Below are 27,773 nucleotides of genomic sequence, written 5' to 3'. Positions count from 1 at the left end.
TAGCTATTAATAGTGTCTACCATTATCAAAATTCAACTGAGACGACACACCTCATATGGGAAAACTTTTCAAACACCTTCAGCTTAGGTTTGATGCCTGTATCTGCCTGGTCTACTCAGGAGACAGAAAAATGGTAATTTGAAAATAGAACATAAAGAATACTAATTATGCCAGGGGATTTGAGAAATGAGGAATTGATGGTTAAATGTTAAGGGGAACTCTAAGAAGTGGAGGAATAGCAAAGATAAGGAAAAACCACTGCTCCAAGGGCTGTGATCCAGACCTCACTGGAGAGGAAATAAATATGACTCACTGAATGAGTGGGCTTCCCTTGTGTCTCAGCTGGTAAAGAATCCACCTGCAATGTGGGAGATTCCAGTTCGATCCCTGGGTTGGTAACATTCCCTGGAGAAGTGGATGGCTACTCACTCCAGTATTCTGGCCTGGAGAATTCCATGGACTATATAGTCCATAGGGTCACAAAGAGTTGGACATGACTGAGGGACTTTCCCTTTCACTTCACTGAATGGCATAAAAGTCCCTCTGGTGCTGCACGAATGGAACTTGCTAGAAATCTGCCTTCTGAGGTATCAGAGGAAGCTGTCCACAGGATGGGTGCAGCACACAGATTCTGGGAGCTACAGAAGGTACACATGCTATTATGTCTGGTGCTGGAGAATTCACCCCTGATGCAGGAGTTGGGCACTGGCCATGTAAGGGGAGCACACTAGAATAAGGAAGGAAAGCCCCATCATACTGCATTCCACCTCCAGCACACACAAATAACAAAGCTTCATTGTGTCGTCTGAGAAAGAACAACTGTTTAAAGGACCCATTAATTTGTGCAGAAAAGGCAATGTAGAATAAGTCTGAGACTGAGAGCCAATATACTGGTAACTGTAACAATACCCCTGGTATTTGATCTGGGGGATACACAACACACACACAAAAGTTTATATTGATCTGACCTCCCACTGTAGCTGTGTATCCTTATTGACATCCATATGGTCCCTTTGGACTTCCCGGGTAGCTCAGCAGTGAAGAATCCACCTGCAATGCCGCAGACACAGGAAACGCAGGTTGCATTACTGGATGGGGAAGATCCCTGGAGGAGGGCATGACAATCCACTCCAGTATTCTTGCTGGAAAAATCCCATGGACAGAGGAGCCTGATTTTTACAGTCCATTGGGTCACAAAGAGTCCAACAGGACTGAAGCAACTGAGCACTTTTCCTTCAGTACGTATTATTGAATATAAAATACAACTTAACATGTTACATTATTATTTTAACCCAGTACTCACTAAATGCCTGGAACATTTTTAGTAACTCAGCAAATATTTATAGAATACTTGATTATCATATAACAGAAGTAAAATGTCAAGTCAAATATTTTGAAATAACTTCGGATGTTTATATTCTAACTCTTTCAGTGAGAGGTAACAAAAGTGTAAATACATAAAAACATCAGTAGTCATGTCTGTTAAGACTTCAGTGCTATGAAGTTTAGCTTTTAAGATTATTTTAAGAATAATACTATAGAAGTACTAAAAATCAATAAGTTAACATATAAATAATTCAAGTTGAATATAAAAAGTTTTCATAAAAAAATCCCAATAACATGGAATGAACTGAAAATTGTACTGTTTTGCCTATTATTAAGCATGACTGCTATGTCTGTATACTTCAATATATGACATGATTATGATATTCAGAAGAATGAGAAAGATATTGTAATTCAATCTTCAGAAAATAAAATAAAACATTGTCTTAAAAGAAAAGAATTGCTCTAATTATTTTTTTAAATTACAGTTAGAGAAAGAGTAAAATTTTAGAATGGATGCATTAAAAACATTTTTTTTCAAATTTATTTTTATATTGACCTTAAAAGTAACTTATGTTACATTGCTGCAAGATTCAAAATTAGGGAAAGTATCAGAAAAAAGTACTTTATATTATCAACAAAATGAAGCAGTGACTGTTTTCATTTTGTTATATCAACTTGGTATTTTCCTATTGACAATGTTGCACAATTATTCAAAAATGCTTTATTTGAAGTCTATTATAATTATCTAATGAATATGTTATGCCCATATAATTGAGTCTAGATTTTATTTTTTAAAAACTAATAATAATGATAGTAAAATAAATTTTTTGCTGAACTTTATATATGGAACTGTAGGGAAAATAATACATGAGTAATCTTATTTAATTCTCACTATAATCCTATGAAGCTGGTACCATTCTTTTACATCATTTTTGTAGAAGAAATTAGTCTCAGAGAGATTAAATAGCTCATGCAAGATTATAGACCAGAAAGTGGGGTGTCAGGACTGGAAAATCTTTTATTGCAGAGGAAATGTTTCTTATTAACATGAAGACCACAGAGGCTTTTACTTCTTTTTCTCCAATAGACTCTGCAAAATGCTGATTATGTATTTTACGCATTAGTCCTGGGAATATTTTTGGCTTGAGGGCTTAGCACTGCAGCTTTTCCTGACCTGCATGCCCTGACCTTTCATTTTTCTCTCTTTTGTCTAGAATCTTCTCTCACACAGCAGTGAAGAAAAACACAATATATTTAACTTTCTCCAGGGAAGAGAAATACTTGTAGATTAGGTTTCAAAGGGAAAAATACAAATAATCAAATAAATAAAAATAAAATGAAAGTAATCGCACATTGTGAAATCAAATGACACTTCATCATTCCTCGACTTAAGAAATACAAGGGGGTTATTGCTTAATCATGTAACAACCAATTGCATCTAAACTGCACATTATACTGTAGCTTTTCATTTTTTCCTGTCCTCCTAGATTTTTACTTTTTTGAGTCATTATTGTATTTTTAGGACTGAGAAAATATCAAGGCTATAGAACATTCAGGAAATGCTTATGTAAATCAACATAAATGAACAACAAATGGATGGGTCATCTTCTGTAAGAAAACACATGCCACAGCTACTGGGAGCCTTTAATCATCCATGGTCAAAGAGAGGCAGTAAACAGAGGTGGCCCATGCTTTTCAATGTCCCCAAAATTCAAAACTCAGAATGAATATATCTTTTCTCAATCAATATTATAAAAAGGGAAGCATCTCTGTATGGAAAGACTCCAGTAACTAGTTCTCAGGTTGTCCAGTCTTGTCCTTCAAAGGCTTTTCTTTCTTTTAAATTCAAGAGTTAAAGTATCTTCATATTAAAAAGCTAGGGCTTCCCCAGTGGCCCAGGGGTTTAGAATCCACCTGCCAATGCACAGGGCATGGGTATGATCCCTGGTTGGAGAAGATCCCACGTGCCACAGGGTGCTAAGCTGGTGAGCCACAACTACTGAGCCTAAGTGCTACAACTACTGAAACTCACATGCCTAGAGCCCATGCTCCTCAATGACAGAAGCCATTGAAATGAAAAGCCTGCACACCACAACTACAGAGTAGTCCCTGGTTGCCACACCTAGGGAAAGCCTGTGCATAGCCATGAAGATGAAGCACAGCCAGAAATAAATTAATATTAAAAAAAGAAAAAGGAGAGAAGCTATATGACAACCTAACATTGTCATACTGACGTGAAAAATATTTAGTAATACAAAATAACAAGTAGGATGACATGAGTAAATGGGAGCTCTTTACCAATTTTCAGTTCATTTCATTGTTGTATTTCTAAATACACTGTGAGCATCTGGTTCAGCTCAGATCAGTTCAGTTGCTCAGTCATGTCCAACTTTTTGTGACCCCATGAATCACAGCACGCCAGGCCTCCCTGTCCATCGCCAACTCCCGGAGTTGACTCAAACTATGTCCATTGAGTCAGTGATGCCATTCAACCATCTCATCCTCTGTCGTCCCCTCTCATCCTGCCCCAATCCCTCCCAGCATCAGAGTCTTTCCCAATGAGTCAGCTTCACATGAGGTGGCCAAAGTACTGGAGTTTCAGCTTTAGCATCACTCCTTCCAATGAACAGCCATGACTGATCTCCTTTAGAATGGACGGGTTGGATCTCCTTGCAGTTCAAGGGACTCTCAAGAATCTTCTCCAACACCACCTTTCAAAAGCATCAATTCGTCAGCTCCCAGCTTTCTTCACAGTCCAACGCTCACATCCATAAATGATCACTGGAAAAACCATAGCCTTGACTAGACAGACCTTTGTTGGGAAAGTAACATCTCTGCTTTTTAATATGCTATCTAGGTTGGTCATAATTTTCCTTCCAAGGAGTAAGCGTCTTTTAATTTCATGGCTGCAATCACCATTTGCAGTGATTTTGTAGCCCAAAAAAATAAAGTCTGACACTGTTTCCACTGTTTCCTCATCTATTTCCCATGATGGGACCGGATGCCATGATCTTTGTTTTCTGAATGTTGAGCTTTAAGCCAACTTTTTCACTCTCCTCTTTCACTTTCATCAAGAGGCTGTTTAGTTCCTCTTCACTTTCTGCCATGAGGGCGGTGTCATCTGCATATCTGAGCTTATTGACATTTCTCTCAGCAATCTTGATTCCAGCTTGTGCTTCTTCCAGCCCAGCGTTTTTCATGGTGTACCCTGCATAGAACTTAAATAAGCAGGGTGACAGTATACAGCCTTGATGTACTCCTTTTCCTCTTTGGAACCAGTCTGTTGTTACATATCCAGTTCTAACTGTTGCTTCCTAACCTGCATATAGGTTTCTCAAGAGGCAGATCAGGTGGTCTGGTATTCCCATCTCTTTCAGAATTTTCCACAGTTTAATGTGATCCACAAAGTCAAAGGGTTTGGCATAGTCAATAAAGCAGAAATAGATGTTTTTCTGAAACTCTCTTGCTTTTTCCATGATCCAGCGGATGTTGGCAATTTGATCTCTGGTTCTTCTGCCTTTTGTAAAACCAACTTGAACATCTGAAAGTTCACAGTTCACATATTGCTGAAGCCTGGCTTGGAGAATTTTGAACATTACTTTACTAGTGTGTGAGATGAGTGCAATTGTGCGGTAGTTTGAGCATTCTTTGGCATTGCCTTTCTTTGGAATTGGAATGAAAACTGATCTTTTCCAGTCCTGCGGCCACTGCTGAGTTTTCAAAATTTGCTGGCATATTGACTGCCACACTTTCACAGCATCATCTTTCAGGATTTGAAATAGCTCAACTGGAATTCCATCACCTCCACTAGCTTTGTTCATAGTGATTCTTTCTAAGCATCACCTGACTTCACATTCCAGGTTGTCTGGCCCTAGGTGAGTGATTACTCCATCATGAATGTCTTGGTCATAAGATCATTTTTGTACAGTTCTTCTGTGTATTCTTTCCACCTCTTCTTTATATCTTCTGCTTCTGTTAGGTCCAGACAATTTCTGTCCTTTATCGAGCCCATCTTTGCATGAAATGTTCCCTTGGTATCTCTAATTTTCTTGAAAAGATCTCTAGTCCTTCCCATTCTGTTGTTTTCCTCTATTTCTTTGCATTGATCTCTGAAGAACGCTTTCTTATCCTCTTCTTGCTATTCTTTGGAACTCTGCTTTCAGATGCTTATATCATTCCTTTTCTCCTTTACTTTTCACTTCTCTTCTTTTCACAGCTATTTGTAAGGCCTCCCCAGACAGCCATTTTGCTTTTTTGCATTTCTTTTCCATGGAGCACCTGGTGGGAATATACAATTATCTCCCTTGCTCATACTTTGTTGAATCAATGTGTTAAGTCACTTCACTCATGTTGGACTTCTCAAGAACTATAGCTGTAGCCCACCAGGCTCCTCTGTCCATGGGATTCTCCAGGCAACATATTGGAACGGGTTTCCATGCCCTCCTGCAGGGGATCTTCCCCACCCGGAGACTGAGACTGACTCTTTTATGTCTCCTGCATTGGCAGGCAGGTTCTTTGCCACTAGCACCAGCTGGGAATTGCGTGACTAACCCAAAAGTAGGAAATCAGTGATGGAAGATATGAATGTGGTTTTGATTAACTAAATTTAAAAATTTCTCTATTCTTTCTGGAACCACAGAAAGCATCTATATATATATTATCTGTTCCCTTCATTCATTGCTAATAGATCCACAATGTTATAGCAAGTAAAGACAGTCTTCTCACACACTTGCTCCCTGTATATGTTAATAAAGCAACTGATAATTACATGTGCAAGGCTAGGCATAGTTAAAAAATCAAAAATCACAGATCAGTGTGATTGGAGCCCAGAGATCAAAGGATAGTGTGAGGTGTGTGATGTTTAAGAAGCTGAAGAAGGGCTGAGCTGAGCAAGACTATCTGCAGGGATGTTGATCTTTAAACCTAAGAGCTTGGGCAATATATAAAGATATTTTACCACAGCAAATGTCATGAGGAGATTTGAATTTTGAAGACATCTCTTATTACAGTGCAAGGAAGGCATTAGAATGTGCTAGAATGACCATGGGAGACCAGTTGGAGGTCTGTCTTTTTGGAGCTGAGTGGTGACTATGGAGATGGGGGAAAATGACACCATTGGGGAATAAAACTAGTAACACAATCTGTGGGATACAATGTGGGCACCAAGGAAGAAGGATGCAAATAGTGACATTTTAGCCTTTCAGCATCTATATTTTCTAGCTTGTAACCATATTTCAGAGAGGATAAATAATTTGTGTGTTCAAGTAAATCTATGTTATAATTTTCTGGTAACTAAAATTAATAATATTTTTAATGACAAACTTATAGGATGAAATCAGTTCTGTAGTAGTGGCTCCTGGGCTTAAAAAATGTCATGGTAAGTGATGTTACACCAAAGATAAACCTACAGAGTATATTTGGAAATTTTTTTAGTCTGTTTCTCTTATTCTGGCTCCTATTGGCAGATGTACTCTGCCCGATAAGTGGAAAGGTATTTGCTGGACAATGAAAGTGAGTTTATAATAACCCGAGTTAAACTAATGGAAGGTATTGAATTAATCAGCAGGAAACTTGAGAAAGGTTAAAATAGCCTCCATTTTTATGTTGCTATACAGTAGTGAGGAATGTTAATTGAATTCCCCTTGTGAGATTCTAAGAGAGTTTTCCACAGGATCCTGTACTGTATAAAAAGGAAACAAAGGCTTGTGGTAAAGTTAATTCAAGCTGAGACACATTAACTGCACCACATTATCAGTTGCTAAGAGTGCTATTAACACACATCACCCACTGTGTATATTTGTGAATTAGGAGGTTTCCTTATTAATGGAAATGAGACACTTTCCTTGAAAATAGTAGGCACTATGGATGTGGAGATCTTTTTTTTTTTCACTTACTCCATTCCTCCCCACCCCCACACTTTTGAAAACTACTAATTTGATTTCTCTGTATCTATGATTTTTCCTTATTTTTTAGATTTCACTTATAAAACACATCATAAGGTATCTGTCTTTCTCTGTCTGACTTATCACTAGAGATTATTTTTAAGACATAGAAAAAGTGATGAATGCCTTTATTCCTTATATGGGATGGCTCTTCTCTCTTTTGACATCACAGTTTTTATACTGCTTCTTTTCTCTTGGACCTATTTGCTGCTGTTGTTTTGTCATTTGTCTTTATCTTTTTTATTTTTTTTCATAGTGGTGGTGGAGGAGCCTTTTAAATAGAGTCATACAATGAAATCTTCCCAGGTGGCACAGTGATAAAGAATCCACCTGCCAACGCAGGAGGCCCAAGAGATGTAGGTTTGACCCCTAGGTCAGAGAGACTTCCTACAGTAGGAAATGGCAACCCACTCCAGTATTCTTCCCTGGGATATCCCATGGACAGAGGACCCTGGTGGGTTACAATCCATGGGGTCTCAAAGAGTCAAACACAACTAACATACATACACCTACACCAGGAAAACATCTGCATTCGAGTTTACTAACCTATTTTGAATATTCTAATAACACCTGCTAGTTACAGAAACATCCCAGCTATGGAATCAGAAAATTCAGGATCAGATTCTGGCTGTGGCTCTGCCTATAAATATGTGCCTGTGATAATGGAAAAAGGAGGAACAATAATTGTGAAAAGTTTATATAATATACCAGGCAGTGAGCTTGGCTTCACTTGTGTTCTTTCTTTAAATTTATTATGACATATGTGTTAGTTTTCTCCTCTCTCTAGGATTGAGGAATCTGTGATTCTGAAAAATATAGTTCCCTGACTGATCTACAAAATAAGGGTGCTGTAGGCTAGGTGAATTATGTGGCCCCTTCATCATAGAACAGTCATGCAGATATATGCTCACACCTTTCCTCACCCCTCTCTACACACATCAGTAGAGACACTTGTACTTAAAAAGTTAAAATAGTAACTATTGGATAATTTCTTTTTAAAAAATAATTTCCCATTGCAGCAACCTTATGTGAAAGCAGTATCTCAGTATTTTGATTGTTTAATTAATTTCCTACTTATAAACTCAGACTATGCATCATGTTCTTCTACCTGATATTTCTTACACTTGATCAAACACTGAAAAATAAAACACTATAGCACTTAAAAGCAGTAATTTTAAACTATGCTGCTGACATTTTCACACTACATTTGCTTTATTCCAAAAGTGGACCCAGGGTATGAATAGAAATGTAATTCCTCACCAATTACATGGAAACAAACAACGGTACAATTACATGATTAAAAATGAATTTTATTTATGCTTTTCCATGCATGAAATCTACATACTTCCTGCCTGGTTTGTAAATAGGCTCTGAAGTACTCTTCCAAATGTATAATAACTTTCACTAGTGAATTTCTCATAAAATTGTAATTATGTGTGGAAAAAATTAGCCTCCAGAAGTCTAAACTAGTTATGTAAGGGAAACAACAGGAAAGAAATTCAGAAAAGTGTTTTCAATTGGCCATTCTTTGTAAACGGCAATGTCAACAACATAGATTTATGAAGCCACTGCTACAATAAGAATACCTATTTAGTTCATTCATTGATTTAAAGAAATATATGATAAAGTGGATCCTGGTTCACAAATACACCACTGAAAATGCTTTGCATAATTATTAAGCAAACCTTTAAGACATTTAAATATAAAATATTTCTTTTCTTTTATGTACGTAAAATTTTTACTTAAAGGAAACATGTTTTGTAGGTTTAAGAGAAACAAACACAAATATCTCTAGGAGATTTTGTCTGGAGAAAATATGAATGCAAAGAGTTAATAAAACAAGAAATGATAGTTTATGAGACATAGGTAAAATAAACTAAAGCAGAACTAAAAGCTGACTATAGAAAGCTCTCAGCATTCTATAGCATTCTCCCCCATTTCTTGTGCATGTCACTTGTGCCAGAGATAAATAGCACCTCACTACCACCTATTTCTTTTCTTCCTGGGCACAGAAGCAGTTCTCATTTTTCGGTTTCTCTTGGTTTTAGGTTTGGCTACATTATAGTTGATAAAATGTTATCAGTGTAATATGTATACTTCCAGGCATGATTCTTAACCACCCTGGTGCCACCTCACCCCATGCCACCTCCTGTTCCACCCTCCTCTTCTGTGAATGGCCCTGTAAGCACTTTTCCTCTTTTTTCCTTTTTATTGGCTGGTCATCACACTGTAGGTTGGATTAGAAAGTATGTGTTGAAGAAGGCAGACACACATGGATCTTTGAATAATACAGTGGTTGAGTACTACCCTAGAATTATTCAAGCTAGAATTATCTTGGATAGCTTATATGAGGAAAATCTGTCTGTTATACTTAATCCATGATAACTTTGGAATTCTAATTCTAAGAAGTGAACCCATGATAACCAGTAATTAGTATATTTCATTGTTTCTTGATCAGAATCTGGAGGATACACATAGAAAACATAGTCTAATATTAGAACATCTTTAGGAAACAATGAGTAAACTATACACATGTATATTTACATATATACAATACACATAAGTGAAATTTCTGTCAATAGAATTAAAAATAAAGGCATTATCTGGAGATTACATATTCCCTTAAGTTTCTACCAGATGGTCAAACCCTAATGCACTATCATGGGTCTGTCAGACTGTCCAAAAAGTGTGGCTGTTCACTTATTGCCTAGTCTGATTGAGAAAGCAATGCTCCTTTTATCCAGTTAGTCCTTGTTTATATAGATGGAAGATATCAAAGCAATCCAAACTGAAAGGACTTTGTCCAAAACTGAGGTATTTAGCCTACTTTGTGTGACTCAAGAGAAAAATTATAGAGCAAGCAGTGTTTCTGCTTTTTTGCTTTCAACCATGCTCTGTCTCTTTCACTGCTTATTAGCACTTACCACCAAAATTGGTTAAATAGAGACATCTGAAAATCTGCACTCACCAGTATTGATCTGCAGCTGCTACTAAACTGGTATTCGTCACATCACCTTTGCTACCTTGCCTCTATGGCCACTCCACGTCAATCATGTTTCGACTACACCACTCCAGGGCATGGATTCTAATTTGAAAAATGGAACAAACATTGGCAACAATAGATACTACACTGCACTTACTGAGTGCTGGCAACAGAAAGATGCCTAAAGATGGCATTTTCAAGGCAACCTTCAGTGTATTTGTTGCTGTAAAGAAAACATTTCCAGTATTAAGAATTCTGTATTTCAAGAAGCTGAAAAACACTCATTAACTAAAATCAATACTTTCTTTTTCTTCTGAACACTGTTTGCTTTTCAGTTCAGCTCAGTTCATTTCAGTTCAGTCGCTCAGTCATGTCTGACTCTTTGCGACCCCATGAATCGCAGCACGCCAGGCCTCCCTGTCCATCACCAACTCCTGGAGTTCACTCAGACTCACGTCCATTGAGTCGGTGATGCCATCCAAGTGCTAAAACTTTCCACTGTTCACTAAAATGTATCTTTCCTTTGTCAAGTATAAACATTCTGTAAAAGGTCTTGCTTAATTGTCATTTTGATTGTTTCTAAGAATCTCCCAGATTTCAGACAAATACTTTTTCTATATTTCATTATAACTAAACCTTTTTACAGACTAATGTTAGAGTATGCTGCTTTTATGAATTAAAATCTGATAGTATTACTACGTTGTCTTTTTTGCTGTAATTATATTACCAGCATGATTGTTCCTATATATCATTTGTTAGTTTAACATTTTTGTTGAACACCTATTCTGTGCAAGATATGATGTTAGATGCTAAGGATATAAAGATAATATGACAAAGACTGATTCCTTGTTTCAAAGTGAGCAACACTAGCTTAAAAGGACTGAGATGTGACAATGTTGTACATGGGAGGGTCTTATACAAGAAAATCTATAGGTTCCTAACAAATTAAAATTAAATGAGGATTTAATTAAATGTCACTGATTTCTCCTATATCTGCTTACCTGTTTGTTTATTTGTGATTGGTAATCTAAGGCCAAGGCATTTTTTCAATGTGTTGGATAATCAAAAATAAATTTGTTTGAGACAAATTAAAGGTAAGTCTTAAAATTTGTTCTCAGGGTTTGGAAGCATTCTTCAAAAACATTTGTAATATAGTTTGTATGATAGACATTTGCATTTAGAAAGAATGATTCTTTATAAGTTAATACTTCTTTTATTATTTATATATAAAACAAAATAGTAAATGAAAACAATCAAATATATTTTAAACGGAATATTATTAGATAGCTGAAGTAATATGCTTGTTTGAGGGATAAAAAAAGAAAATCTACACTATTTAGAGCAGATATAGGTTTCTTTACTGAATTCTGATCCCAGCTCTGTCACTGTCACTTTTAGTCATTTTAGGCAAATTTGTAAGGCATTTAAAATGTCCACATTGTAAATGAGGGCATTTGATTGCATTCTTTGTCTCGTTCCAATGATAAAACTCTGAGATTCAGAATACCTTACCTAGGGGCATCTTAGGTATTTAGTGCAGTATAAATTTGAGACTCCTTTCTCAAATCTGGGATGATCGATTTAGCATTTCTATTGCAAACACAACTCCAAGGCATGAAATTAAGGTATGAGCAGAATTCTCCACCTTTAGAAACCGAGCTAAAGGTTCTAGTTCTCTTTGTATATTGAAGCCTGTTTACCTATAAAACTTTATTTTCAGGATTTGTCCTTTGACAGTTCCAGGGAGCAGGAAAGATTATCCCTATTCTCTGGATCATAAGTTGTCAGTTAACTGTGGAATCTCATCCTTTCTTTGGACACCACATAAAGTTTTATGTTCACAGTTTACTGGAGACAGCCCCATGGTTATAGTTTGGGTTTGGAAATGAAGCTAGAGTTATTTGACTTCCTTACTAAAGAAACATGAGTGCTGAAAAGAGCATAGCTTCTGAGTAAGACAGATTTAAGTTCAAATACTATTTTTGCTGCTTATTAACTATTTAAGTCATTTGAAGTATGATAATTGGAAATGAGTTTCATGTGGTGATATTAAGAATGAATAGTGTTTGATATGTAAACATAAATGTTAGTGCCCTCATCTTGTTTGTTAATCTTTCCTTTCTCTGGATTTCTCACTCTACCTATTTTCAGAAAAAAAGTTGTGTTCTATTAAGTATAATCTCTAAATGTTACAAGGTGTTAGAGAGTTCAGTTATAATAATCCATTCTGTCATGACTACTGCCTTCTCAATTTTATGTCTAAGGAAACATGCATCCTAGGAATCACCAAATGATGTGATGAATAAGGGATAAATCTCCAAAATTTACAAAGAGCTCATGATGATTAGCAGCATCAAAACAAAAAATACCTACTGAAAAAAATGGGCAGAATACCTAAATAGATATTTCTCCAATGTCTATTTGGAGACAATAGACACATGAAACGATGTTCAGCACCACTAATTATTAGAGATGCAAATCGAAACTGCAATGAGGTATCACGTCACACCAGCCAGAATGGCTTTATCAAAAAACCCGTGAACAATAAATGCTGGAAAGGTTGTGGAGAAAAGGGAACCCTCTGGCACTGTTGGTGGGAATGTAAACTGTTGCAGCCACTATGGAAAACTATATGGAGATTCCTTTAAAAACTAGGAATAAAACTACCATATGACCCAGCAATCCTACTTTATGACTTTGACATACTGAACACGTTTTTCAGTTCCTTTTTTTCTTTTTTGTAATGAAATAAGATTATTTAGTAATTTTATGAGTGAAGCTTAAAAACAGAATATCAGGGGTTCCCAAATTTTACCATATACTGTCTTTGTGACAATGGACTGATTACTTCACCTTTATTGATTCATATTTCTCACCTTAAAGTGTGATAAAAGTAGGATAAATGTGATAGTCATGTGAGGATTAAATGAATTAATGTACATAAAGCATTAGAACTATAGTGTACACTGTATATTATATTGATTTCATTATTAAACAAATTGCTTTGACATTTACTCTTAATGAATTGCATTGAATCATGTTTTGATTTGTTTTTTTTCCTAGTAGAAAATAAGTGTTAAAAAGGGTTGGGTTTGTCCATTCTTATATCACAGAATGTAGAAGTGCCTGATACATGTTTAAATATATACTAAATAAGGTAAATGAGTAAGGGAATTCAATTTATCAAAGTTACCTTAAAGCATGAAGGAGTTATTGCTTATATAATAATAATTTAGTGACTATAACACAATTGTTTATTGTTTATAGTCAATTACTATATGCTATCGTTATCTTCATTGTTTAATAGAAACCCTAGAAGAACCTTAGAGAATTCCCATTTTAGATCTGAGGAATCTGGCATTCAAAAAGTTGAAGCATAAATTCTTCAAGATTGCTTACTAAATGTTGAAACCAGGATTTATGCCCAAGTGAGTTATGATTTATAAACAAAATGTGATTTTACTCTCATTGACAGTGAATATGCTTATTTTTTAGATTTCTACAGAGATTTTTAAGCTATAAAATATAATAATTGAATTGAAATTAAAACTGTCATTTCAAAATATAAAGCTTAATATGTTTTCAGATATGAACTTGTATGTCTATCTCAACACACAGCAAAGGGGACTAAAGATATCATCAAAGGGACAAACAACTCCTTAAACTTTAAGAAAAAGAGTTTCATTGATTTTCATCCTGGCTGAAGGGTATTTTGAAATAAGTTGGTATGTAGCTCATAAAACATACAAGAAAAAAAAAAAAACAATCAGAGGGCAAAGTTGAAATTATCCAAAAGTTAGAACTTTTCAGAAGGAAAAATACAGTGCACCATCAACTATAGGGTAGGGATGAATTATTTTCTGCCCGATAAGGAAACAAATCAAATATCCATCTATTTTCAGATATAATTGATGTTTATGTTGATGTATTAAAGAGATACATTCTTCTGATCTTTTTTCCAGAATGTAAATTTAAATCAAAATAAAATTGTGAGATTCTGATGCCAAATTTATAATAACATATTTTTCAAAAATTTGGTTTTACTTCATCTCATAGAAAAGGGATTTTAAAATGATAAAAAAAAAAAAACAGGTAGCCACCTTGAAGAGTAAAAAATGGAATGAAAAAAAGCCATAGTCAGATATGACAGTCCAATTGAATTATTGCCTAATGAGTTACATAAAACTTTAGTGAAAATTTAAAGTGAAACATTCTTTTTAAAAGATACTTTAGAAATTATGTAGTTAAACCATGCTAAACATTTTAAATCAATTACATTATGACATAAAACTAAAAGAAAATATTTTATAAATTCAAAGAGATTTATGAAAAGACAAGAAAATAGAGAGTAAAATGTATTCATTCAACATCCAGCAAATACTTAGTAACTATGATGTGGCAAACAACATGCCAGGGAAAGAATGATGATTTCTCTATTTTTAGAATGTATAGTCTACTCAAGATTAGGTGGTATGCCAATGATTCAAGATAAGGAAGAAAAGTTACAGACAATAATAAATAGTAAGACAGGTTTCATAGTAGAGCAGGAATTTAGGATAGATAGTTTTTGGTTATCTTTTATTTGCCTTGTATATTACCTTTTTCTTTTATTTATTTATTTATTTTTGTAGGATTATAGGTACCCTTTCAAGATATAAGCCAAATCTTGGAAAAAAGGAGGTTCAGTTCAGTCAGTTCATTGTGTGTCCGACTCTGCGACCCCATGAATCCCAGCACGCCATGCCTCCCTGTCCATCACCAACGACCAGAGTTCACTCAGACTCACGTCCATCGAGTCAGTGATGCCATCCAGCCATCTCATCCTCGGTCGTCCCCTACTCCTCCTGCCCCCAATCCCTCCCAGCATCAGAGTCTTTTCTAATGAGTCAGCTCTTGGCATGAGGTGGCCAAAGTACTGGAGTTTCAGCTTTAGCATCATTTCTTCCAAAGAAATCCCAGGGCTGGTCTCCTTCAGAATGGACTGGTTGGATCTCCTTGCAGTCCAAGGGACTCTCAAGAGTCTTCTCCAACACCACAGTTCAAACACATCAATTCTTCGGTGCTCAGCCTTCTTCACAGTCCAACTCTCACATCCATACATGACTACTGGAAAAACCATAGCCTTGACTAGACAGACCTTTGTTGGTAAAGTAATATCTCTGCTTTCGAATATGCTATCTAGGTTGGTCATAACTTTTCTTCCAAGGAGCATCTTTTAATTTCATGGCTACAGTCACCATCTGCAGTGATTTTGGAGCCCCCAAAAATAAAGTCTGACACTGTTTCCACTGTTTCCCCTTCTATTTCCCATGAAGTGATGGGACCATATACCATGATCTTTGTTTTCTGAATGTTGAGCTTTAAGCCAACTTTTTCACTCTCCTTTTTCACTTTCATTAAGAGGCTTTTTAAGTCCTCTTCATTTTATGCCATAATGATGGTGTCATCTGCATATCTGAGGTTATTAATATTTCTCCCAGCAATCTTGATTCCAGCTTGTGTTTCTTCCAGCCCAGTGTTTCTCATGATGTACTCTGCATAGAAGTTAAATGAGCAGGGCAACAATATACTGCCTTGATATACTCCTTTTCCTATTTGGAACCAGTCTGTTGTCCATGTCCAGTTCTAACTGTTGTTTCCTGACCCACTTATTGATAAATTATGTACGACTTTTATATACAGAATTGAAATGCCAATAAGCCAAAATTTAATGAAAAGCATTATAAATAAAGCACCAATCATGAAAAAGCTTCAGTGAGTTATATCAAATCTCTGAGCAGCAGTTTCAAAGATTATTTTATGTACAAAACACTCCAAAATATGCAGCCCTCACATGGTTGAACTTGAAATCTAGAAAATGGAAAAATGAATCTGTGACATATCAATGTTTATTGAGAATACACCTTATTTCATCTCTCTATATCTATTATCTATCATTATCCATCTATTTGTTCATATATTTATCAATTACTTATTTTAAATAAATTTAGGTGTGATTTTCAGCAGATGTAGGAACACAGTATGAGTGCCACTGTGTTACCCCAGTGTGGGTTGCCTGTGTTATTCACATGGTCTTTCCAGCCAAGACATATAGAACCTTGAGTAATCACACACTCAAAACCCAGAAACCACAGATCTTCACAAATCCATTAGGTCAGTTTTTCTCAAAGTTGTTTACATTGTGCTGCACAATAGAAGTGACACAATGGGATTCTAAATTTGGTATTTCCATTTTTACAAGGTTTGCAGAAAAGACTCTTTTTTTTCTCTTAAACTAAATCCAGTTTTGAGAAATATATTAATATTTAATTTGCTATAAGTTTTAAAGTAAAATACTCTTAAAATTTTAATGAGAAAAATGTGCTTACGTCAGTGAGTATGAATATTCTTAATTGTTGAAGTAGTTATTTGTAACATCTGATTAATGTTTTTAATAATGATATCTTAAAAACTTTACAAGACACTGTTAACAACAACAACAAAACAGATAAATGTAGAAAACTAAAAAATGTGTTATGAAAGCAAATTTAATTTTTCAAACAGATATTTGCGATCATTTCAAAGTTTATAGTTTTTTTTTAATCTTTGGTTAAATAATCTGATAATAATTCCTTTCCTTTCATTGATAGATGTAATGTTAAAATTTCTGGTGATTGAAAGGATAGATTGAAAACAAGTCTGCATTTCAAAGGATCATTGACTCTCTAAGACCAGAGTAAGCAGACATTGTTATGCTGTCACTAGGCCTCTATCTTTGCTGTCACGAGAAGGGTTTTAGAGACAGAGGGACAGACGTATCTAATAAGTGTGAATTCAGCCATTAAAGTAAACTAGCTAGAGTTTTGTTTGTCTACTGGTGTCTCTTCATCCTATAGCACATCCCTCAACACCTGTGCTTCAAGAAAGAGGACCGGCTTCCAGGGCTTGAGAATAGGCTCTGTCTAACACTCAGAATAAGTTGTCCATGGTGACACACATACTGACAAAACAAAAGATTTTATTGGGAAGGCACATCCAGGTGGAGAGCAGCAAGGGAAGGGAACCCAGAACTGGTCTGCTATGTGGCTCACAGTCTCGGGTTTTTTGATAATGGGGTTAGTTCCCGGGTTGTCCCTGGCCGTTCATCTTTCTTGGCCCAGGTTTGGTCTAATTCAGGGTCCCCCCTGGTGGTGTGCACATTTTCCAGCCAAGATGGATTCCAGGGTGAGGGTTTCTGGGAGGTTGGTAGGACATATTATCACGTCCCATCCTCTGTTTGGCCAGTCTTACCAGTCTTAATTTTTTCTGGTTAGTTTACAGTGGAAGCACCTCATTCTTTGTCAAGATCTTCTGTTGTGAGACCACTCAGGCAAGTGGTTATCACTAAGCCTGGTCAAGAAGAGTGGTTTCAGTCAACAGCTCCCTAACACCTGGACCAAGGAACTGTCCAAATCTCCATGGGGACCTTATGAACTGATGGACAGTGGGGCAAGATGAGGCTATCTGCTGGAGCACACAGATCACTGCTGCAGAATATGCAGAGTATTATATGCTATCTCAGTGTATTAGATGTTGCTCATCCTTCTTCTTGCCCACCAGGACAGCTGAAAGTGCCCTCAGACTAGGCCAACACTGAGCAGCCCTCACGGAAGTCAATAGCCAGGGTTACACCTGTAACTCACTTCGGATACACTTGAGGGAAAGTTTTATTGAAGAGGAAGCTCTATAAGAAAACATACTCTGGTTGAAAATGAACCAGAGTATCAGTGGCATTACAAGCTATTATTTTTAACTGCTACACATGAGAAATCTCTGAAAGAGCATTCAATCTAGGAGAAAGCAGGTGCAAATCTTTTAGTTGGTCTGGGAGCCAGGGAATTGTCAGTCATATTTCAGCTGACTTCAGAAACTAGTTAATCAAAGAGGGCTCCTGGAAAAAAGGAAAAATATTTGCAATAAACTAGCAACCAGTGTTTTGGTAATTTGGCTTTTATTAAGTGCCTTGAGGGGGAAGATTTAGGAAGTTAAAACATGTAAGAAGAGATGGAGAGAAACAAGTGTTGGAGAAAAGGGCATATAAGAGTCACAGTGGAAAATTCTTAGCCTTTCCAGATTTCTTACAATTTCACTGTAAACATCTGAAAAACTATTTCCCAAGCTTTCCTGATTTTAAGCTCTTTTAAATGTACAATTCCAGATATCAGTTTTGAGCTACTATAACTTGGTAAAAGAGGAAAAGTGAGGACTAAAGAAAGGAAAAAAATTGGCAGACCACGGTGCATGTTTCTGTTTCTGGAAGTAAGTTACACTATTTTATTTTTATTTTATCAGTTATTTCTATGATATAATTTTTAATTTTTTCTATGTATTCCTTTATTCATTCTCCTTCCCAAGCATAGCCTAAATGTTATCTAGGAATTGCCCAAATATATTAATGTTATGAGTTACATGACATAGTATCAAAGTTAGTAAAAATGATTCATCCCTTTCAGTCAGTATTAACACATGTTAATTCTATCTCTATCACTTTTTAAAATTTATTACTGGACAGTTTAGGAGTCAGAGTTCTCATTTTGAACATTGTTCTTATTCTTGTGGGCCACACTCAGTTACAGCAAGGGGACCAATAAAAGTATGGTAGACAAGAGTTGTTTAGCAAAGTTTGTTATGCAGATTTAAGTCAGTGCTTTGTCATTATTAAGAGTTTTTGAGTCTTGGTATGGGAGAGGGAGAACCTTTACAAATACCAGTTTTCTTTATAAGTGCAAATTAGCTTTAAACTAAGAAAATGTGTGCCCTATATTTAGAGAATTTCTGGTCTGCCTTTAGCTCAAAATAACCCATATTGCCAAAAAGGTATATTTGAAATGTCATATTCTGATACCCTTCATCATAATATTAAATTGTAAAATATCCCATCCAAGGGTTGTTTTTACTTTGGTGGATACATACTACCTGGAGAATTCACTGTCTTCCTGGTGGCTCAGTTAGTAAAGAATCCACCTGAAATGCAGGAGACTGCCTGCAATGTAGAGACCCAGGTTCAATCCTTGGGTTGGGAAGATCCCCTGGAGAAGGAAGAGGCAACTCCACTTCCTTGCCTGGGAAATCCCATGGAGACAGGAGCCTGGCAGACTGCAGTTCATGGGGTTGCCAAGAGTAGAACATGACTTAGCGACTAAACCACCACCAAACTGATATTTAAACATAAAATTCCATTATTTTCCAATGGATTTCTCTGCAATTATAAACCAACCTTATGAATCTTACTTTATTAAGCTTATTAAATATAGAAGGGTTTTCAATAAGCAAATAAAAATCTGAAGTAATTGCTGAAATACCAGCAATCTTGAGGATGGCTGGGGGATGGAAAAGGGCAAGAGATTAGTCAAGAAAGTGAAAAAATGCCTAGTTTGAGATAATATGATATGTTTGAAGATGGAGTAGCTGACTGTTTTTCTTATTTCTCACTTTATCTATCCCATCATCTAGTACTAAAGTGCCCTGAATTTGTGAAAGCATCAATTCCTCCCAGGTCTCTTTCCATTGTGTGGCTCAGCAGGTATCTTTTCAAAGGTAAAATGTTCATGGCTGTCATTAACAATAGTGGAGATCTGTGACCAAGGTGAGTGTTTCTTTTGTTCCCTCTGGAACTTTCTCTGACAGCTTTTCAATTCTCACTAGTAAAATTGAATCTATCTTTTCCAACTGTTCATCATTGGGTAATTGCATTCCTATTTGGGTAATTATCTCCTTAATGAGAAAATTACAATTCTCAATTTCTGTCATATTTCTGAGAACCAATTTATTTGGTTCAGTAATAGTAAAGGTCAGATACCTAGAAATATTTCCCCTTTTAAAATCTTAGATCAGTTTCAAATGAATTCACCTGATTTTGAGCTAACCTAAATCTCCTCTTTCTAGGAACACTTGATGCAGTCATTCCTTATCAAATGCTTATAGTCTTTATTTTCAATTTCTGGGGAAATGTTATTCTTTGGATAGTCATCAAATTTATTTCCTTTGGCTCTAGGTTTTAAAGAATGGTTTCTGTTCTGACACAGAAATTAAGCTTTCCTACTTAGTAATTTGGTAACTTTGGAGCTCAAAATTAGACAGAAATCTAATGTGTTCTTGTGTTGTTTCCCTTGTGAAGGGGGTGATTGAGGACCTAATTTTTTTCAAACAGAGGAGTTGTGAGGAACACAGAACAGAATTTTATATGCTCTCAGAATTTCAAAATTGATATATATATATATATATATATATATATATATATATAGTTCTTCACCACATGGAATGTATTTATGTTAATATTAAAAATATTATATTTTTCATTATGAATGTGTGTGCATCTTCATCAGAGTAATTCATTAAAAACAGTCAATTCCTTTTCAGATAAGATTTAATTTTTTTAGATATAGATGACTACTAAAAAATGTTGCTCACCATCTGCTTCTATAAAAATGAAGTTGCTAGTCCCCGCAGTCATTGACCTTCAACACCCCTTGAAAGGAGTTTAGAGGGACAATCAGGTGTGAGACACTGTGTTCTGAGAAAGCCTGCAGAACAAGCCTTTGGGTAGTTATGTGTTTTCAGGAGAAAAATTTATAAACTTAATTTCTTTTATCTTCTTATACCTATAAAAGCACCAAATCATCAATGGAAACATCCATTGCTGGTAATCAGAAACAACCTTCAGCTGAGATATGTGCATGATTACATGTACACCTTCTCTAAAGTTCCATAAATACTGATCTCCCCTCTTAGGTTTCGGAACAGCTCTTCAGAGATCCATGAGAGGATCTCTTTCAGGCTGTAAGCCTCAATTTCCAAATAAAACTAAACTCACAGCTCTCATGTTGTGCATATTTTTCAGTTGACATACACAAAATATTTTTAAACATTTTTAAAGATGGAGCACCCTAAAATATGTTTCAAATTTTAAATATCAGTCAAAACAAATATTAACATCTAGATGTAAAGTATATGTGATCTCAATTTTTTGCATCAAAGAGTCATAAAAATCAACTTGCCATGCTATTTAAAAAATCATATATTAGAGTCCAAAAAGACATCAGTCTGAGTCCAGTCCTACCCATTTGTAGCTTTGTGATCCTGGGAAAATTATTAACCACTTCTCTGAGGTTTGGTTTTGCATTTGTAAAATAGAGATGATAAATGCTTAATAGATTGCTGTTAGGATAAAATATGATGTGTGTAAGCTGAACACAAATACATTAAATTATATTTTGCTAACTCACTTATTCAACAGGTGTTTATTGATTATCTGCATCTATTACTAGGTTTAGGGGTATGCATGGCCTAGACAAGTTCATGTAGGAAATGAGAAGGGTAAGTACTAGTGTAGGAGTGGAAATTCCACTTCAAATATGGTGATCATAGGAGCCTCACTAATAAGATGAAATTTGAGCAAAGATCAAAGTAAGGTGAATAGAAGTTATGAGATTATATGGGGGCAAAGGAAAACAAATATGAGAGTTTTGAGGTGACAATGCACTCCACATATTTAAGGAGCAATAAGAAGTTCACTGGGTTGAGGAGACTGAGAGAAGAAACCAGTAGAATCTAAGCCTGACTGCACAGTGATTATGTCAGGAATATTCCAGGTACTTTACATTTAATTAATTCGAGCCTAGAAAAACCCCAGTGACGTAGATATTCTTGTCTCCACTGTACAGAAGAGAACATTGAGTACAAGGATTAAACGTCTGGAAAGTGAGAAGTCAGTCTCCTGAACCTAGGAAGTAAGTCTCCTGAACCCATGCACTGAACCACTGCATGGTATGAGATGGGAATAGAAAGATGAGGTAGAGTAGGTGATAATAAACATGTAAGAATTTAATTTGAGATAAGAAGCCACTTAAATATTTTGAGGAGTGTCATAATTAGCCTTGACAGGATCACTCTTTCTATCTTATTAAGAATGACTGTGAGGAAAAGGGCAGAATCAGGGAGAAATTTAGGGAGCACTTGTAGTAATAAAAGTGAGCAGTTGTGGTAGCTTAGATAAGAGGAATGATCATGGTGGAAAAAATACTTTAGAATCTGTGTATATTGTGAAATTAAAGCCAATTGTATTTGCTGAAAGAATGAGTGTATGATATGATGTAGTGTTTTCAAAGATAACTCTGTTTTCTATCCCAACTAAGAGAATAGATATGCCATTGAGATGGAGGACAAGATCTAGAGATGAAAATGAGTTTACTTTTAAACGTTATATTTCAGATGCCTATTAAACTTCTAAGTGAGAACTTTAAGTTGATTGTAAGATACATAAGTCTGGATTCTTTAGCATATAGATAACATTTAAAGCCATGAAACTGGATGCAGTTCCTACAGGAAGCAGCATGAATCAAAAAAACTAGGAAGTCCTAGGGTGCATCCAATCTTTAGCAGCAGAGAGAGAAGGAGGAAATATGAATGAAAGTGAGAAAGTAAAGCTAGTGAAATAGAAGGTAAACGAGAATTGTGATACCATGCATATCTAATATAACGTTCTTAGGTAGAGTGATTGTGTTAAATGATGGCAAAATGACACATAAAATGAACACTGAAGATAAAATTGGCCATTAGATTTAGCAAGACATCTTCCATTTATAATCCTAGAATAGTAACTTTGGTGGAATGTTGAAGGCAAGTAAAAATATTATGAATATCAAGAGAGGAAAGAAATAAAGACATTTATTGACCACTCTTTCAAGAATGCTTTACAGTAATTAGGAATATAAATAGCACAACTAGTGTATATGAAATCAAGAGGTATTCTTTTATTTTAAAGGTGATGTATATAAATATACCATATCATATACCATAAATATATAGCATAGATATACAGCATAAATATATGCTTATGGTAAGGTGGATGATCCAATAAAAAGAGGGAATTGATAATGTAAAAAAAAAGAAAGGGAAAATTCCTAACAAGATGATCTTAGACAAGTGAAATTAGAGAGTACAGATCTAATGTACTCATTCATGAGTTTGGGTTACAATCACAGAGAATTCATACATATTTCCTACTGAATTTAATGCAATGATTGTCAACATGGCTATATGCTTTCCTCCAGCTATGCTCAAATAAAAAGACTGTTAACTTTTCACCAAAATTCCTTTCATAATAATCAAATTACTTATGCAAATGTCTATCCTTCCTAGAGACTTTTTTACAGATTCCTTTTTACCTAAGTGTGAAAATGTGGCTAAATTTTACCTGGAGTTACAAGCAAAATTATATGGGAAACTCCTGCCTCACTTGTTTAGAAGATCATTGTTAAACTACACATTCTGTCTTTCCAGATAATATGAATTGAGCTGTGGTCGTACCTATTACCTAACTCTAATCAGGAAAGTGAAGATAATGCTGTATCAACGGGGAAGGAGAAGGGAAGTCTAAGTCCCAGCATGGAGTCCAGGCTTCCTGCTAAACTGGGCTGCTTGTTTTGATATCTTTAGTTGAGAAAAACATAAATTTTTATTTTATTTAGGTCTTTATATTTTGGAGGTTTCTTTAAGTAAACAATTTGTCCTTTACCCTAGCTAACAGTTAAATAAACAATAAGAGTTTAGTTTTAGACAAAATTTGGAGGCTTGATAAGACTGCAGGAAAGCAAGTGTGATAATATTGCTAAGAGTCCATGATGGGAATACATAATGATTAACTGAAATTCAAGCTATGAAAAGAGGGAAGTCAGGACATCAGTGAGGGAGAGTGAATGGTAATAGAATCAAGTGAGATAGAGTCAAAGCATTGGGGGAGTTAGCTTTCAGAGACAGAACATCTGGTGAGAGAGGAGATGGTGGTGGTTAAAATTTAAATTATGGAGAGGTGCAATTATTTGTAATGATAAGGTTTAGATCACAACTTTAGTGTTACTTAAATTGAGGTAGAGTGGTTGATAAGAAAATCAGAGAGACAAGACTTTAAGAATGAGGATAAATCTAGGCATTGAAGGGCTTCCCTGGTAGCTCAGATGGTAAAGAATCTGCCTGCGATGCAGGAAACCTGGGTTCCATCCCTGGGTTGGGAAGATACTCTGGAGAAGGGAACAGCTACCCAATCCAGTATTCATGCCCAGAGAATTCTCCTCTGTCCATGGCATAGTACATGTGGTCAGAGTCAGAGAAATGAACGACTTTCACTAGGCATTGAAAAAAGCTAGAATTTTGACTGAAGCAGTGTCAGGGACAGTGACATTAAGCCAGGGTATACATTTTCAAAGAATAAGTGATCCAGGGGTTGCTAAATGATTTCAAAAATGAAGAGTAATTTCATTGTATTATGTGTTTCACCTTAACCTCAGTTAATGTAATCATTTCAAACTTTGTAAACAAGATATTCTTTTTTGGTGCCTTGCAGCATGCAGGATCTTAGTTCCCCAACCAGGGGTGGGGAACTCATGCCCTCTGCTTTGGGAACATGGAATCTAAACTGGACTACCACAGAAATCTAAGTGCTTTTCCTAATGCAACTTTGACTTCATTCCAGAAGCTGAAAGTTAAGGATATTCCATAAGTGAGAGTAAGGCTATACTTTTCATATTATTAGAACTGAGGGATAATGACAAATGTTGAATTTTGGAGATGTTGCAATTTGTTGAGACAGCAAACATTCATTTTTCTAGCCAGTGCTCTGAGGAATACTTTTTTATTTTTGCCCAAAGCAAATGCTACTGTCAGCAAGCTAGAGGGAATCATTTATATATATCGCAGTAGGAAACAGAGGAGAAGATAACAAAAGACCAGAGAAAGCCAACTACAACCTCCTTTCCTCTGATCATTCTCCTTTCATAACTAGACTTCAGTAATTAAAGAGTCTGGCTTATTTATTGGACACTTTGATATAGCAATTTTTAAAAAAACTGTAGCTTAAGAAAAAAATGCATTTTATTTAAGCTAAAGTATTAGGTACTTGAAACAGCATTGTAACTAAATAAGTTTGCAGAAATATGGAGGATCCATTCTTATGACAATCTTCTGATAAGTGTTTCCCAGAAAAATGCTAGCATCTTTTTGATTGAAGAAAAAAAATGCTCGCATTATGCTTTACTTTTGTTTTGGAACATCTAAAGGAACAATGTGTCTGATTTGCCTCCTAACACTTGGGGACACTTTCTTATATAATATATTCAAAGAAGAAATATTTGAAATGTGAGTGTGGAATTGGTTTGAGGGAAAGTCTGGAAATTAATGTCATAGATAAATTTAAATACACACTTTCAAAGTGCAGATAGTGTAGATGGTTCTTCCAATCCTTGTTTCTTTAAGGAATTGTTGCATTAGACAATACACTCTCAAGTTACCTTAATGTGGAACTCTTGGTCTTCTAAGCATCTCTTTTTCTGCAGTCTAAAATAAGATTCCCAGTTTAGTGTTATTTCATTTTTAAAAATAACACTAGAAAGTTTAGGTGTTGCACAAAGCAAACAAATAATTTGAAGATGAAAATGGATAATTCATGTATTTCTTGAATACAAAAGTAGAAATACAGTCAGAGAGGAAGAGGCAGACAGTTAATATGCATCCTTAGTGAAAGTTGACCTACATGAAGCTACATATCCAAAGGAGTCCACAATACTTAGTTTAAAATTATAAGAATAGAAAGAAATTATTGAGACTGGTCACAGCAAGGAGAGAAGAAGATATGGATATGGTTGCATATTGGAATGATAAATAAGAGATTTGTTTATTGGAAAATATTATCAATTATCAAATAATACATATATGAGCAAAAGTTAAGGTGATTAATAATATAGAGCATATGAAAGCCCTTTATAATGTAGCAAGCCCCAGCTTTAGAATTAACTTAATGGACTAGTGTATATTAATCTAAAATTAAACCTAAAAACTATAATGTAACTTAAAGCTCCATGTGTTTAAAAAAAAAAAAGAGTAAATGGGCTCAAAATGGAGTCATTTATTCTAAGTGCAGATCATCAAACCAAGAATTAATACCTAAATTAATTACAATTTCAACCATTCCTAGGAGCAGAACCTTAAACTAGTCAATCCAGAATTACCTACTTAGTACTAGTTAGCTAATCTGCCTGATAGTCCTATGTGTGTGTTAGTCACTCAGTCGTGCCCGACTCTTTGCAACCGCATGGACTGCAGTCCACCAGGTTCCTCTGTCCATGAGATTTTCCAGGCAAGGATACTGGAATGGGTTGGCATTTCCTTCTCCAGGGATCTTCCCAACCCAGGGATCGAATCCAGGTATCCTGTACTGCTGGCAAATTCTTTACCGACTGAGCTACAAGGGATGCCTTTCCCTAAGATAATCTACTCTTTGCTAGTAACTTCCTTGTCCTGTCTCCTTTTGCATAAAAAAATCTCCCACTTTGTAAGTTTCTTGGAGCTCACTTCTGTTTGCTAAATGGAATGTTGCCTAATTTATGAATCATTGAACTTTAACTGTTCTCTAAAGACAACATTGAATACTTATTTATACTTAGTTTCTCCTGCTTTTTTTTACATTTTTATCAGACTTTTAAATATATATATATTCTATATATATATATTAAATATGTATGTATAATTTCTGTTTGTTTTCTTGTGACTTTCTTTTTTAACTCATTCATCTTCTAATAGTCATCTGTATGTGTGTAGCTACAGTTCCTTCATTCTAAACACCACTTAATTTTCAATTTTTTGAATGTACTACAATGTATTTTTTCATTATTTTGTTCTGTAAGCAGATAGGTAGAGGGCTCTTGGAGAAAGTGAACCAGGCATGGCTTTCTTGACTTGAGAGAAGCCATTTTTGACCTAAGGCATTTTATGATCTAAGCCTGGCCATAGTACTTATCCTTGAACAGGTCTCAGTAACTAAAGATCTTAAGGGTACAAAAAAATGCAGGAACAAATGAATGTTGTTAGGCAAGAGAAATAACAATAGTAAGATAATGTACCAGTTGTGAAGATGCCTTGTTCTGTTTCAATGGTAAAGATTTGCCTGAAGCACTCAACCACCAAATCAATTAGAACCTAAAGAATGATGACATTGACCTTTCCTGAACCCAGTAACTACAATCTACTAAACCTTGGATTCTGTCAACCTTTGCCCAAATTCAATGACACCACTGATGCCTCCTCATGAATATGAATGTACCTATAACTTAAAACTTCCCCAGCATTGCTATTGGGAAACATTGTTTTGAGAAAGATCCCTGGTGTTCTTCTTACTTTCTGCAAGTAATAAATCCGTTCTTTTCCTGTTCTTTGGCCTGGTGGTGTCTTTTGGATCAATAGTCATCAAAAGGCTAAAATTTAACAGAACCCTAAAAAGTTTTAATCTAAAAGTAACTGGAGAAGGAAATGGCAACCCACTCCAGTATTCTTGCCTGGGAAATCTCATGGACAGAGGAACCTGGCAAGCGGTAGTCCGTAAGGTTGCAAAAGAGTTGGGCACAACTTAGAGACTAAAACAGCAAACAAACCAGAGTTTTAAAAGAAAGAAAACACCATGATGAGGAGATAATATTCAAAGGGACAGTGACTGAGTGTTTTCCAAAATTAAAAGA

This window comes from Budorcas taxicolor, chromosome 6 (genome assembly GCF_023091745.1).
Source record: "Budorcas taxicolor isolate Tak-1 chromosome 6, Takin1.1, whole genome shotgun sequence".
In the NCBI taxonomy this organism is placed as follows: Eukaryota; Metazoa; Chordata; class Mammalia; order Artiodactyla; family Bovidae; genus Budorcas; species Budorcas taxicolor.
This window is presented reverse-complemented; position numbering follows the sequence as displayed.